The 14,223-nt window shown below is 45.2% G+C and overlaps 1 pseudogene; it reads left to right on the top strand.

The window, feature by feature from the left end:
- The first annotated feature begins 7,862 nt into the window (after positions 1-7,862).
- Positions 7,863-14,009, top strand: LOC123381138 (annotated as a pseudogene).
- Positions 14,010-14,223: the final 214 nt, after the last annotated feature.

Raw genomic sequence — 14,223 nt, 5'->3', positions numbered from 1 at the left:
TCATTTCCAGAAGACCTGCTCTCCATGTCCTAAGTTGTGGAGGGTTAAGCCAGCTACAGGAGCATCATGGAAAGCTTCCTTTTCCTGGTGGCGGTACTCTTCGGCATAATGCATTAAAGCCTGACAATACTGAGTCACGTCAGAATTTATGAGTACAGTAGACACGTGGTTCTATCATCAAAAGCCTAGGTCTTCCTGTTACTGCTGCATGAGACGTTAATTTGTGCTTTCCCGTGAGTGCCAGTCTAACTGCCATCAAAACCAATGGTAGACCTTTTGGCCAGGGCAGTCCAGTTGATTCTGTTAATTTAGCTAGCTTCAGGTTTAAGATACCATTTGTTCATTCAACTTCAGATGACTGAGGACGGTAAGGATGATACTAATGCCACTGTTTAAAAGCAACGCCTTATTTGTTTAATTATTTCCCCAGAGAAATGAGTTCCCAATCACTGGAGATCTCTCTGGGGGATACCCCCTAAACTTTCTAAAAGTTTCTTAGCCATGGTTGTGGCATCAGCCTTTCTGCATGAGAAGGCTTCAGTCCATCCTGAGAAAATACAAATAATTACAAGGACATATCAATAATCCATTGTAGGAGCAATTGAGTGAAATCTATTTGTAAATGTTCAAATGGCCCAGTAGGTGGTGGAAATGCTCCATCAAATGAACCATCTTAATGGTCTTTCCAGGGTTAGGGGTTTGATCAGTTAGACATTTGCTCATAAACCACTTTTGTGACTTTGGAGCAGTCATCCACCAATTCTTTTTCATAATCTGGGTCATTTTTTTCTGTGCCATGGTGATTTGCAGAATACAGAGCTTCTAGTAATGGCAATTTTAAGGGCTCAGAAAGAACCAGGAGGCCATCTGGTGGCCCTCAGTGTGTCCTCATCTAACATTAAATTTGTACTCTTGGTCTCAACATTTGTTGTTCTAGTTCAGGTGCCCGATTTTGTCTTTTTTTTTTTTTTTTTTTTTTTTTTTTTAATTTTTTTTTTTTCAACGTTTATTTATTTTTTGGGGACAGAGAGAGACAGAGCATGAACGGGGGAGGGGCAGAGAGAGAGGGAGACACAGAATCGGAAACAGGCTCCAGGCTCTGAGCCATCAGCCCAGAGCCCGACGCGGGGCTCGAACTCACAGACCGCGAGATCGTGACCTGGCTGAAGTCGGACGCTTAACCGACTGCGCCACCCAGGCGCCCCCCGATTTTGTCTTTTATATAGATTATCATAAATAATTTGGTTAGAATTCGTCTTCCAGACTTCATTCAGGTTGTATATTAGAAGAGTTTTAGTGCTGGCAGATTTAGCATGGAAGTCTGCTAGACCATTTCCCTGATACTCGGGTTCTGTTTTCTAGTGCAAACTTCATTTTTAATAATTCCAGTTCAGTTGGGCACTAGAATGGCAGACAGCAGTTCATTTACTCAGAGTCCAGTTTTGATTAGGATTCTGCTAGAAGTGAGGAACTCTGTCTGCTTCCATAAATGTTTGGTCAGAGACCACCCCAAAGACATATGTGCTATGGGTATAAGTGTTTACTGACTTTCCGTTGGGTGGCCAACAAGCCTGAGTAAGGGCATGTAGCTCTGCTGGTTGCACAGACTTGCAAAGATATCCTTTGGGGTAGTTCATACTGAGTTATTACAGCAAATCCTGCTTGATACCTCCCTTCTGCATTCTTAGCGTAGGACCCATTGACGAAGTATCAAATCTGGGCTTTCTGATGAATTGTCCCATAAGTCACGTGAAGGGTCAGTAGCCGTGACACCACACATACACATTTATGGGGTTCTGTACCATCGTCAGGCTGGGGCAGCAGGGTTGAGTGAGTCAAAGCACATAAGACGGAGGTTAGAAGGTAGAAGGTGAAGCCTCTCACAAGATGCTCATCTTCTTGCTGAAAGTGTTGAGTCTAATCAGGGGGTAACAGATTCTGAGCAGCATGAGGTACTTGTAGTATTAAGTCATCTCCAAATACCAGTTCAGCTGAGGCTTAGTCACTGTGGCTCCCACTTTCCAACAGTCTGGACATGCTCCGCCTGCCAGGTCTGACTGTAAGCTGTGCTCAGTAGGTCTGTGTTTTCCTCCATGCTCTTGGGTTAGAACTCCTAAAGCCTGGTTATCACTCCCGTGGACAGATAAGGTGAAAGGCTTGGTATAATTTGGAAGCCCTGGGCTAGAGTTTGTTGGCAGGGTTAATTTTAGTTGGCTGAAGGCTTATTTCATGATTCTCTTCCTAGGAGAAGGGCTTGAGAATCGAGTTTGTTGTAAGCTCATACAGAGGAGATGCAATCAGAAAAATGTGGAACCCAAGATATACAATATCCTGCAAGCCCAAGAAATTGTCACTAGTTGTAGTTCTGGGGAAGTTTGGCGTGGTCTTTACTCTTTCAGGTGAGAGGGAAATACCTTCTGCATTCAAATCATGTCCTAGATAGTGGACCTTCTTTTTTGTGAATTGGAGTTTTTCCTTAGAAGCCTATGTGCTTTACAAGCTAATTGCTATAATAAAGTGAACCTGTTTCTGAGTCTTCCCTTGTAAGGGAACACAGCAGTAAGGCATCTACATACTGATGAGTGTAGCATTCTTAGGGATGTAAGGTCTTGATGTAAAACCTATGAAAAATAGGATGGGGCTTCAGCGAACCCTATGGCATTATAGTCCAGGTATATTGTTGATTTTTCCAAATGAAGATAAGTAATATTGCTTCTCACTGTCAACTGGGATACTAAAGAAAGCAGAGCAAAGATCTACCACTGTGAACCACTTTGACTCTGTAGTTACATTAGATAACAAGGTGTTGAGATTTGGAACACAGGGAACCTTAGTATCACAGTTTTATTGATTGCACGCAGATCCTGAACACATCTCCAACCTTGTCCATTTGGTCTTTTAATGGGTAAGATCGGAGCATTACAGGGACTAGTGCATGGGGTTCTGAGTCTTTGCTCAATTAAGTCTTCTACAGTTAGTGAGAGCCCTTCAGAAGATTCTGGTCTTAGTAGATATTGAGACAATTTAGGCAGGGATTCAGAATGATCTATTAGGATTTTTATGGGTTCAGCACTCTTTTTTTCTTTTTTTTAATTTACATCCAAGTTAGTTAGCATATAGTGCAACAATGATTTCAGGAGTAGATACCTTAATGCTTCTTACCCATTTAGCCCATCTCCCCTCCAGTAACCCTCTGTTTGTTCTCCATATTTAAGACTCTCTTATGTTTTATCCCCCTCCCTGTTTTTATATTATTTTTGCTTCTGTTCCCTTATGTTCATTTGTTTTGTATCTTAAAGCCCTTATATGAGTGAAGTCATAGGGTATTTGTCTTTCTCTAATTTCGCTTAGCATAGTACCTTCTAGTTCCATCCACATAGTTGCAAATGGCAAGATTTCATTCTTTTTGATTGCCGAGTAATACTCCATTGTATACACATACCACATCTTGTTTATCCATTCATCCATCGATGGACATTTGGGCCCTTTCCATACTTTGGCTATTGTTGATAGTGCTGCTATACACATTGGGATGCATGTGTCCCTTCGAAACAGCATACCTATATCCCTTGGATAAATACCTAGTAGTGCAATTACTGGGTTGTAGGGTAGTTCTATTTTTAGTTTTTTGAGGAACCTCCATACTGTTTTCCAGAGTGGCTGCACCAGTTTGCATTCCCACCAGCAATGCCAAAGAGATCCTTTCTCCACATTCTCGCCAACATCTATTGTTGCCTGAGTTGTTAATGTTAGCCATTCTGACAGGTGTGAGGTGATATCTCATTGTGGTTTTGATTTGTATTTCCCTGATGATGAGTGACGTTGAGCATCTTTTCATGTGTCAGTTTGCCATCTGGATGTCTTCTTTGGAGAAGTGTCTATTCATGTCTTTTGCCCATTTCTTCACTGGATTATTTCTTTTTTGGGTGTTAAGCTTGAGAAGTGGTTTATAGATCTTGGATACTAGCCCTTTATCTGATAGGTCGTTTGCAAATATCTTCTCCCATTCCGTTGGTTGTCTCTTAGTTTTGCTGATTGTTTCCTTTGCTGTGCAGAAGCTTTTAATTTTGATGAGGTCCCAGTAGTTCATTTTTGCTTTTGTTTCCCTTGCCTCCAGGGACATGTTGAGTTAGAAGTTGCTGTGGCCAAGGTCAAAGAGGTTTTTGCCTGCTTTCTCCTCAAGGATTTTGATAGCTTCCTGTCTTACATTTAGGTCTTCTATCCATTTTGAGTTTGTTTTTGTGTATGGTGTAAGAAAATGGTCCAGGTTAATTTTTCTGCCTGTGGCTGTCCAGTTTTCCCAGCATCGTTTGCTGAAGAGACTATCTTGATTCCATTGGATATTCTTTCCTGCTTTGTCAAAGATTAGTTGCCCATGTGTTTGTGGGTCCATTTCTGGATTCTCTATTCTGTTCCATTGATTTGAGTGTCTGTTTTTGTTCCAGTACCCTACTGTCTTGATGATTACAGCTTTGTAGTACAGCTTGAAATCTGAGATTGTGATGCCTCCTGCTTTGGTTTTCTTCTTCAAGATTGCTTTAGCTATTCGGGGTCTTTTCTGGTTCCATACAAATTTTAGGATTATTTGTTCCAGCTCTGTGAAGAATGCTGGTGTTATTTGGGTAGGTATTGCATGGGTTCAGCACTCTTAATTCTGCCTGTGTTGGCTGAGGAAGAAGCTCCTAGGCAGGCAGGCACTTCTGAGAGACTGGGGCTTTCACACTTTCAAGTCTCAATTTCATCAAGTCCTGCTTGCAGAGAGCAGAGCAACTCAGGTCGTTTCTCCTTCTGAATTAAATTTTATATGAGCCCTCAATTTAAAAAACTTATCTCCTCCTAACAGGTTTGCTGGGGCAGTGCCATGGAGAAGGAATGTATTGTTTCCTGGAAATGGCCCTAATATCATTTGGACTGGTCTAGATATAGGTACCCTTTGAATTTGGTTAGAAACTCCCTCTACGGAAATATTTTCTTTATTCTGAGGGATTTGCTGTTTTATGAAAGTGGGATTTATTGTTGGTGAAGTTTACTGTAGACCCACCAATACTGTACAGGATTCTCCACTGATTTTTTTTAATGTTTATTCCTTTTGAGAGAGAGCGCACATGTGAGAGCTGAGGAGGAGCAGAGAGAGAGAGAGGGAGATAGAGAATCCCAAGCAGTCTCTTCACTCAGCAGAGCTCAACGTGGGGCTCGATCTCACGAACTGTGAGATCATGACTTGAGCCGAAATCAAGAGTTGGACACTTAACCAACAGAGCCACCCTAGGAACCCCTCCATAATTTTTATTTTCATTTCCCCTTGCTAATTTAGAGGTATCATGGGGAGCAATTTACTGGAGAATCCCTTGGAAATCCAATGCTGATCATAATTTTGACAATAAAATTTTTAAAGACTTCCCCTGATGGAAAAACGGTGTGAATTAATAGGTGGAAGTCTGCAAAACGATGGGTTCAGCAGGAGGCATTCCTTTTTCCAGTGCCCTGATTGTTTACAGTGAAGGAAGACGTTTGGGGACGGAGTATTCCTGAGTTCTAGGTTCTGGCTTGAAATGCATACATGGAGGTCCTCAGCCCTTGGAGTGGTTGTAACTATAGGGCCACAAGTTTATTGGCTTTTCAAATATCATGTTGGCCCTATGGTTTTTTTAAAATGTTCAGCTAGGGATCTGGGGCATCTGGGTGGCTCAGTTGGTGGAGCATCCCAGCTTCAGCTCAGGTCGTGATCTCATAGTTTATGGATTTGTGCTCTGCCTCGGGCTCTGTGCTGACAGCTCAGAGCCTGGAGCCTGCTTTGGATTCTGTGTCTTCCTCTCTCTCTGCCTCTTCCCTGCCCATGCTCTCTCTGTCTGTCTCTCTCTGTCCTCCCCCACTCCTGCTCACTTTTCTCTCTCTCTCTCTCAATCTCTCAAAAATAAATAAACATTAAAAAAATATTTTTAGATGTTCAGCTAGGACTGTTAGTTCAGCAAGAAGGGCCACTGCCCAACCCAGTTTGTGCCTCTTTATTAGGCCACTTTTAGGCCGGAGCCCCGTAATAAATAAGGAATTCAGGGCATTTTCTGTGCCTGCATTTAATGAAGAAGGAACAGAATGTTTCACAAAAAAAGGTTTCCAATTTTGTCTGTAGTCTGAGACTGGTTTGTCCTTTTTTGTTTGCAAGATTGAGTGATAGAGACCAGTCTTTTGAAGAAGTGCCTTATTAATACTTTCAAGTAGGTCTTGGGCTATTTTTCTAGTGCATTTTGGTCCATCCCTGGCAGAGCAAATGTATGTGGGTCTTTACCTATTGCTCCTAGCAAATTCCCATTTGACTTCACCCACCCATTTCCTAATGCCACACAAATAAATTGGTAGAGATTCTACAGCCCCAGATCATAAGCTCCAGTCAGAATTCCAAATTTTTCTCTCTTTACCCCCCTTATTCCGTAAGACCTTGGTCTGGACCCAGTCCAGCTTCAGCTGGACCTAGTCTGACCCTGGACCTGGTGTGGTTTCTTCTTTTTTAAGTCGGTCAGTCCCAGACCCAGTCCAGAAAAAGAATGCTCAAATAAAGTCAGGGAGCTCTTTAAAAAAAATTTTTTTTTTAATTTTTTTTTTCAACATTTATTTATTTTTGGGACAGAGAGAGACAGAGCATGAACAGGGGAGGGGCAGAGAGAGAGGGAGACACAGAATCGGAAACAGGCTCTAGGCTCCGAGCCATCAGCCCAGAGCCCGACGCGGGGCTCGAACTCCCGGACCGCGAGATCGTGACCTGGCTGAAGTCGGACGCCCAACCGACTGCGCCACCCAGGCGCCCCCCCAAAAATTTTTTTTAATATTTATTTATTTTTAAGAGAGACAAAGCATGAGCAGGGGAGGGGCCAAGAGAGAGGGAGACACAGAACCCGAGGCATGGCAGTGTTTCACCTTCGGATCACACTTCTGACACCAGACTTGTTAAAAGGTAAACTGAGGCATGTTAAAATTTTAGAGGTGTGTATTTGAGCAAAAATGGATTCCAAGCAGGCAGTGCCAAACCAGCAGTGGTTAGGAGAGCCCTGCTGACAGGAGCTGGGGGGAAACTTTTACAAGGGAAAAAGCAGAAGCAATGTGAGGAGATATTGACTGCCTATGGCATGAGGCTAGCCTGCTGTTTGCGAGTGGTTGTCCTTAGGTTTCGCTTTTGTAACCTTGAGGCGTTTACAGGCTTAAGAGTTTGATTTGCTTATGTAGGTGCCCTGGCATTGAAGCCACCTCAGTCTGATGGCCTCCTTGTTTCATTAGCCTAATGCACGTTAGTATTTGAAATCCAAGACACGGGACAGACTGAAGAAAAATGAATAGCTCAAAAACCAATCTCCAAAATTACGCTGTTTGTGTGATCCATCTATTTAATGAGGAATTGTATTTTCTGGGCCTCATTTTTCCCTCTGTAGGAGGTAGAATTACGTAAAGAATATTCACTGACCAGCTAGCCGGTTATCTTTTCTGAAATTTAAGAATTGAGAAAGTCAGTCTTTAGGTGGAGAAGGCTGTAAGCTGCCCTTAACTTTTCCTCTCATGTTCCTAATATACCATCATTGTCAACAAATAGTATTTGAAAGCTTCCATGACATCTGCTGTCTCTGGCTCCTAAAATTCAGAGGTTGGCCTATACAGTAACCCCATCATTTTCACCAGACTGTACCCTTGGGGAGTCCTCAGCAAGTCCTGGGCTGGCCCCCAAGGTCTCTCCTCTCTGGACACTGGTGGACCTTCACTGCTAACTCCTGCCTGCCACCCACCTCTCACAGACCAACCTGCGTGCAGGCTGCAAATAGCAGAGCCCCCAGTGGACTTCCCCAGAGGATTATTCCCTTTGGGAGTAGATTACCGAGATGCCTTCCCACCACTTCCACTTGGCTTACTACTTGGTAAATTAAAACTATCAAAAAGGAGTTTCCTTTTCTGATCTGAATGGGATGACCAGGCACACCCCCAAAAGGTACACGGTTGAGGGGCTTGGATGAATGAGGATGGGGGTCTTCTTTGGGGCTAACAAGTCTAATGTGCATGGGGGCCCTCACTTTTGATACCTGCAGGAAGTTAGCACATGGCATGCAGAGCCATGGAACTTCAGGGTCAAGGGCCTTAGCGACTACTTGAAGCTTCTCCACCCCCTGGGAGTCTCGAGTCTCCTGCACGCCCTGCTGACCAGTGTCCAGCCTCTTGCTGACTCCCAGGAGAGGCACGCCATTCCTCCAGAGAGCACACCCACACCAAGAGCTTTCAGATCATTACGATGTCCTTTCTGTGTTCAAGTTCATTTCGGGCAGCTGAAATATGTAAGCACTTAGCCAAGATTTTCTGAATGAGATTCATTTTAACACATTTTGACGATTAGTGACATAAATGGAGACAAGCTTCTCCAGCTAAGGGGAGCAGGCCATGTAGATCCTGATGGGGGGACGGGCAGGTGGGGCTCCTGGAGATTTCAGGGCTCAGATTGATAGAATAACTGACCAGAAGAGAGCTTTCCCATTCCTACTAAAAATGGTTATGTAAGCAAAGGAGACACTTTGTCAATTTAATTTCTAAGTTCTATAGTTTTGGAACTTAATTTACTAAGTTTTCCAGAGGAGATGACAGTCACTTTTTAAAATTGCTTTAGTGAGTCCCTTCCCTAAAATGTACCTCACACCATGAACCACCCCTGCCATCGTCATGGTGACAGGTTTCTCTCCTCAGGTGCTAGACCTAGTTAAGCAGACACTTAATAACTTGGATGTGAAATACCAAGGATGCAAGTTTTTGGACTGTCAAAGGGTGGGAGTGTTTTTCCATTGCCTTTAGGAGGAACCCGGAGTAAGGTTTATACTTCAGGCTTAGGCTTCAGATACGTATGTGAGATCATTGCTTTATACAAAAGCGCCAGGGGCAAAAATAAATGATATTATTATGTTAGGGGCATGCTCTAAGGATAGCTGCCCCACCATCCTTGCAGTGATCGTGTCCATACTAAATATACGTGAAGGCCGTGGTTAATAAAAGCAAGCACTGCATACCTACCCTCTTGGTTCTCCAAGCTTCCTGGAAACTGCTGTGCACTGGGAACAGTTCTGCTGCTCACATTGCTATTTTATCACCTGGGTTCAACATATGTGATGTTGGAAGGGATTGTCTGGTACCTGGACAGTGATCATTTAAAAGAAGTGTTTTCCCTAAGTATCAGTCTCCTAATCTGTACATTATATTTGCATGTGCACATAGGCAACCTTTAGCCATTATTATACTGTCTCAAGGGAACCTACTTGTGATATGAAGATACCCTTAAAATGAACCATAAGGGGGCGCCTGGGTGGTTCAGTCAGTTGAGCATCTGACCCCTAGTTTCAGCTCAGGTCATGATTTCACGGTTCATAGGATCGAGCCCCATGTTGGGCTCTGTGCTGACAGTGTAGAGCCTGCTTGGGATTCTCTATCTCTCCCTGTTTCTGCCCCTCCCCAACCGGTGTGTGCACATGCTCTTTCACTCTCTCTCCATCTCTTTAAATAAACTTTAAAAAATGAACTATAAGGGAGCCTTCCTAGAAACCCACATGTATTGGAAGGAAAAAAGAAACTTAAAAGCAATACCAGGATATTATGGTGGGGTGCCTGGGTGGCTCGGTTGGTTAAGTGTCCAACTTCACCTCAGGTCATGATCTCATGGCCCGTGAGTTCGAACCCCGTGTCTGGCTCTGTGCTGACGGCTGGGAGCCTGGAGCCTGCTTCGGATCCTGTGTCTCCCTCTCTCTCTAGCCCTCCCCCGTTCATGCCCTGTCTCTGTCTCAAAAATAAATAAACATTAAAAAAAATATTATGGTAATATTAGTGTCATTTTGAACATAAATTAGTATCTTTCAGGCATATATCAGTGACTCTGAAAACACCAACGTGGATTATTGAGCATAAATTTTTAATGCTTAAAGATTCAAGGGGAAGTGCACAGAAGTGTGGGTAGCACACTGGACAGGGATTGGAACTGGTTCTGTGTTCAGATCCTGGCTCTATACCAACCAGCCATGTGACCTTGGGCAAACCACTTAAGGAAGCCAAGGCCCCAGTTGGTCCCTAACACTTGTGCATTAACGTTCTCCAGGGCTTTTTCCAGATTCTGTTCCCTCAGCCTGTGAACTAGTAAATACCACACCTGGCCAAAGTTCCCAGCAGGAATAAAGAAGAGGTGTGTGTTATCCAGCTGGGATAGTAGATACATTTTGTGTTAAGTCACTCTGGGTTTGTGTGTGTTTACATAGGTTCACCTTGTGAGCGCTGTAGCTTAATCACATTTTGTAGATATGGAGCCTACTCCATGTCTGACCACCCTCGAGAAAACCCAGAACTTGTCTGAGTCCTCTGTCCTCATGGGCCTGGGTCCCCGGAGCTTGCCAAGCTACGGACCAGTTCCTGAAGCACAGGTATGGTCATCTTTGAAGAGACTAGGTTTTCTCTCATCTCTGGAAACAGCCCAGTTTGCCATTTTATCATTTCGTTGCATGGGACTTTCTAATAAATGGTATAGGTTTTTTGAATGCAAGTTTAAAATGTATGCTCATGTTTCACCAAATTGTTTGCAAGATTTTATTTTCTCAGGATCTACCCAAACAGTTCTTCTGAGTATAAATGCACACAAGAAACTCCTCATGTTCTTTAACATGCATTTTGAGGGGTAACACTCATTAATCATGTGACGTCTTTAAGTGTCTACTGGAAGGTTTCTTTGGAGAAATCACTCCCCACAGGAAAAGCCTTTAAGAGCATCCTACGGGCACCACAAGACCCTGGAGGATACAGCCTACGTAAATGTCTGCAGGCGCCCCGGGTCTCTTACCCTGTTTGTTTCTGCATTCTGCAATTGCTGGGGGTCCGGAGCTGGCCTTGGTACGCTTTTGGCATAAGCTTTGTCACTGCCTCTTCAGGAGAAGCGGAGAGACCCCCGGAGGACAGGGAGGTGCTCGAGACCCTGAAACTATAGGCCAGGCTGGGGTGCAGAGCTCAACCCATCATGGAACCTGACACCCAGGTGCCACTGCCCAGATGAGCCTCCCAGAAGCCAACTGAGCTGCCCACTTTGTGATCTTCAGAGACAACCAGACTGTTCACGATATCATTTGGACTTCCTTTCAAAATATTGTTCACCTACTCTTTGATGATCTAGCCTGAAATAAAAGGGAAAACATTTGTCCTAGCACATCCCTAAGTGTCCCTATCAGGAGTCAGGAAACGTGGATAACACACGATAAAATAGCTGTGTAACCTTGAAGTCACTTCCCCTCTGTTGATCCTTGGTGAAATGTGTAATGTGGACCCTGTCCAACCGCCCTCCCAGGGCTATTGTGCAGGTGGCACAGGACATTATGTGAAAGCATCCAGAGCTGTGAAATGCCAGGTGACTTTTTTTTTTTTTTACAATTAAATATTCAAGAGTGACAGGATCACATCACAGCCAAATGGAATGGTTCAGCTATTGGAGAAATATTTAGTCAGATTACACCATAGCTTAGACAGGCTTTGCCTGACTTATTAAATCATTTACGATCAGTTCTACAATTATTCTGCACCCGACACTTGAGGCAATCTCAGGAAATACCTCCCCTCGCTTTCCTTAGTAATAACCACATTAAAGTATACAAAAAACTTTAATCCTCATGCTTTATTCTATGGAGACAAGGTATAAATAGACTTTTTTTTTTTTAGTGTTTTATTATTTACTTATTTTGAGAGAGAGAGAGCAGGGGAGGGGCAGAGAGAGAGGGAGACAGAGAATCTCAAGCCCCAACATGGGGCTCAATCTCTCGAACCACAAGATCATGACCTGAGCCAAAATCAACAGTTGGACACTTGGCCGACTGAGCCACCCAGGTGCCCCTACAAAGAACAGACCCTTAAAAGCATAAGCAAAGGACAAAATCAGTGGCCTAAAAGTTTGGATTGATTTCCAGAAGCACCAGGCCCTCTGAACCAACACCCTGGGCTCCCAAGTAGATGGTGGGAAGTGCAGGGACCTGTGCTTGCGGGCACCACTGACGAGCTGGGTGATCCCAAGCCACTCGTGGAACCTCTCTGGGCCTCTCTGTGAAATAAGTTAAATGGTGCTGCTCCCAGGGTCGGGAAAAGTGTATGAAATTGTGTGCACACGCGGTTGCATCAAACAGACAGACCAGAGCGCAGATCGACTTGCAGGAGCCAGAACAGAGAAGCCGAAGGCAAAGTCTTCTCACTCAGCCGCTTTGACCTCTCTGTGCCGCAGCCCAACTCAGGCTTCCCTTCCTGCTGGCGGGTCCCCAGAGTGCCGCCCAGTCACCTCATAAAGGCCTCCTGTGAAGGACACAGGAAGGCAAAAGCCTGGATGTCTGGGTAGTTCTGCACGGCGTCCGCTGAGGCTCACCTCGAACACTGAGTCACACGGCTTCCCGGCGTTAGCCTGGACCTGGCCCCTCCGGTGTCGCTCGGTCATCACACATCAGCGGCCCTATGACTGATCCAAAACAAGCAGCAGAAGAGAGAAGGATGACAGTAAGTGAAAGCTGAGGACCCAGTGTAGGAAAGGAGGGGGGTTCTTACAATGATCCCAACGGCAGCTTCAAATCCAGGTGCGACACGGAAGCAGCTGAGGGACGGGACCGTCATCATCGTGCTGGGCTGGACAAGCGAAAGAGCCCGAGCCTGGAGTTGGGGGGGGGGGCGGGAGAGGGAATCAGACGGGGCGGGGGGTGGGCGGGGGGTAGGCGGGACATGATTCTGGCCTCGGGGAGTGCTATGACTCAGAACACGCAAGTTCATACAGAGGGAGCACCCCAGCTTCCTCGTGTGCCATGCTTCCCCGGGCTCTTGGAGGTCAGAGGTGCCTGTCTGCGACTATTCGTGTATCTCGTCCTAACATCTACCTCCAGCTTTGCTTCATCTAGGGCAAGAGTGAAGACCATTCTCCATTCCGGAAAATGTCGACATTACTCCAAAGCGGCACGCTGCTACTGTGAAGGGCCCCTGAGGAACCTGCAGAGGGACTTCGATCACATCAGTGTAGAACTCCATCTCCTTGGGAAGAAAAAGAAGAGGCTCCAGGTTGGCAAATGGTGCGGAGACAGAAAGGAACTGGCCTCAGTTTGCACCATCTGTAGTCATGTACAGAACATGACCAAGAGTGTTACCCTGGGCTTCCAGTAAAACAGGTCTGTGTTTGCTCACTTCCCCATCAACACTGCTATTCGGGAGAATGGTTCCCTTGTTGAAACCTGAGATTTCTTGGGTAAAAAATATATCTGCGGGGTTTGGATGAGGCCCGGCATCGCTTGTTCAGTATCTCAGGCCCGGAAAGAGGAGTCAATTCTTGAAATGACATTGAACTTGTATCGAATTCAACTGCTCTGATACAGCAAGCCACAACAGTCAGAAATAAAGTATCAGAACATTTGGGGATGGTATCTATGTTTCCAAAAAAGAAACGGTTCAGCAGATGGCTGATAAGATTTAAGTTGTCCAGCTGCAGAAGGAGCAAGATGCTGGACCATTCCTCAGGCTTATTTGTGGTATTTTAAAGATGCAACAAAAGCTGTGTCTTGATCTGGAGAAAAAGCAAACATAGGTTTCCATAACCTTGGAGCCTCTGCCCTCCAGTGCCCGGCACCGAGGGGGTCCACAGGAGAGGGCTGGCAACAGGGGCTGGCACAGGGCTCCACTGGCACCCATGAGCATCAGTGCAGGCTGAGGAAGTGATGTTGAATCTGAGTTTGAGGAGGTGAGTGGAGGTTAGGTCAAGAATCAGGGTGGGGCATTCCAGGTGGAGAGGGTGCCATGAAGGAAAGTTCTGAGGGCTGGCTGGCTGGGCAGGGGCATGGTGTCACCCAGGAGAGGGACAGGAAGGTGATGTTAAAGACACTGGGACCAGGGGCACCTGGGTGGCTCCGTCAGTTGAGCGTCTGACTTCGGCTCAGGTCATGATCTCACCGTCTGTGAGTTCCAGTCCCGCATCGGGCTCTGTGCTGACAGCTCAGAGCCTGGAGCCTGCTTCGGATTCTGTGTCTCCCTCTCTCTCTTCCCCTCCCCCGTTCTTGCTTGCTCTCTCTCTCTTTCTCTCAAAAATAAACATTTAAACAATTAAAAAAATAAGAAAGAAAGAAAGAAAAGAAGACACTGGGGCCAGTTGAGAGGGCCTTGGGCACAAGGCAAAGCAGTGAGCACTTCATGCTGGAAACACTCAGTACCTTTGTCACTGGG

This window comes from Felis catus, chromosome D3 (genome assembly GCF_018350175.1).
Source record: "Felis catus isolate Fca126 chromosome D3, F.catus_Fca126_mat1.0, whole genome shotgun sequence".
Lineage (NCBI taxonomy): Eukaryota > Metazoa > Chordata > Mammalia > Carnivora > Felidae > Felis > Felis catus.
Note: the sequence above shows the minus strand (reverse complement) of the source record. Positions and strands in the feature narration are given on the sequence as shown.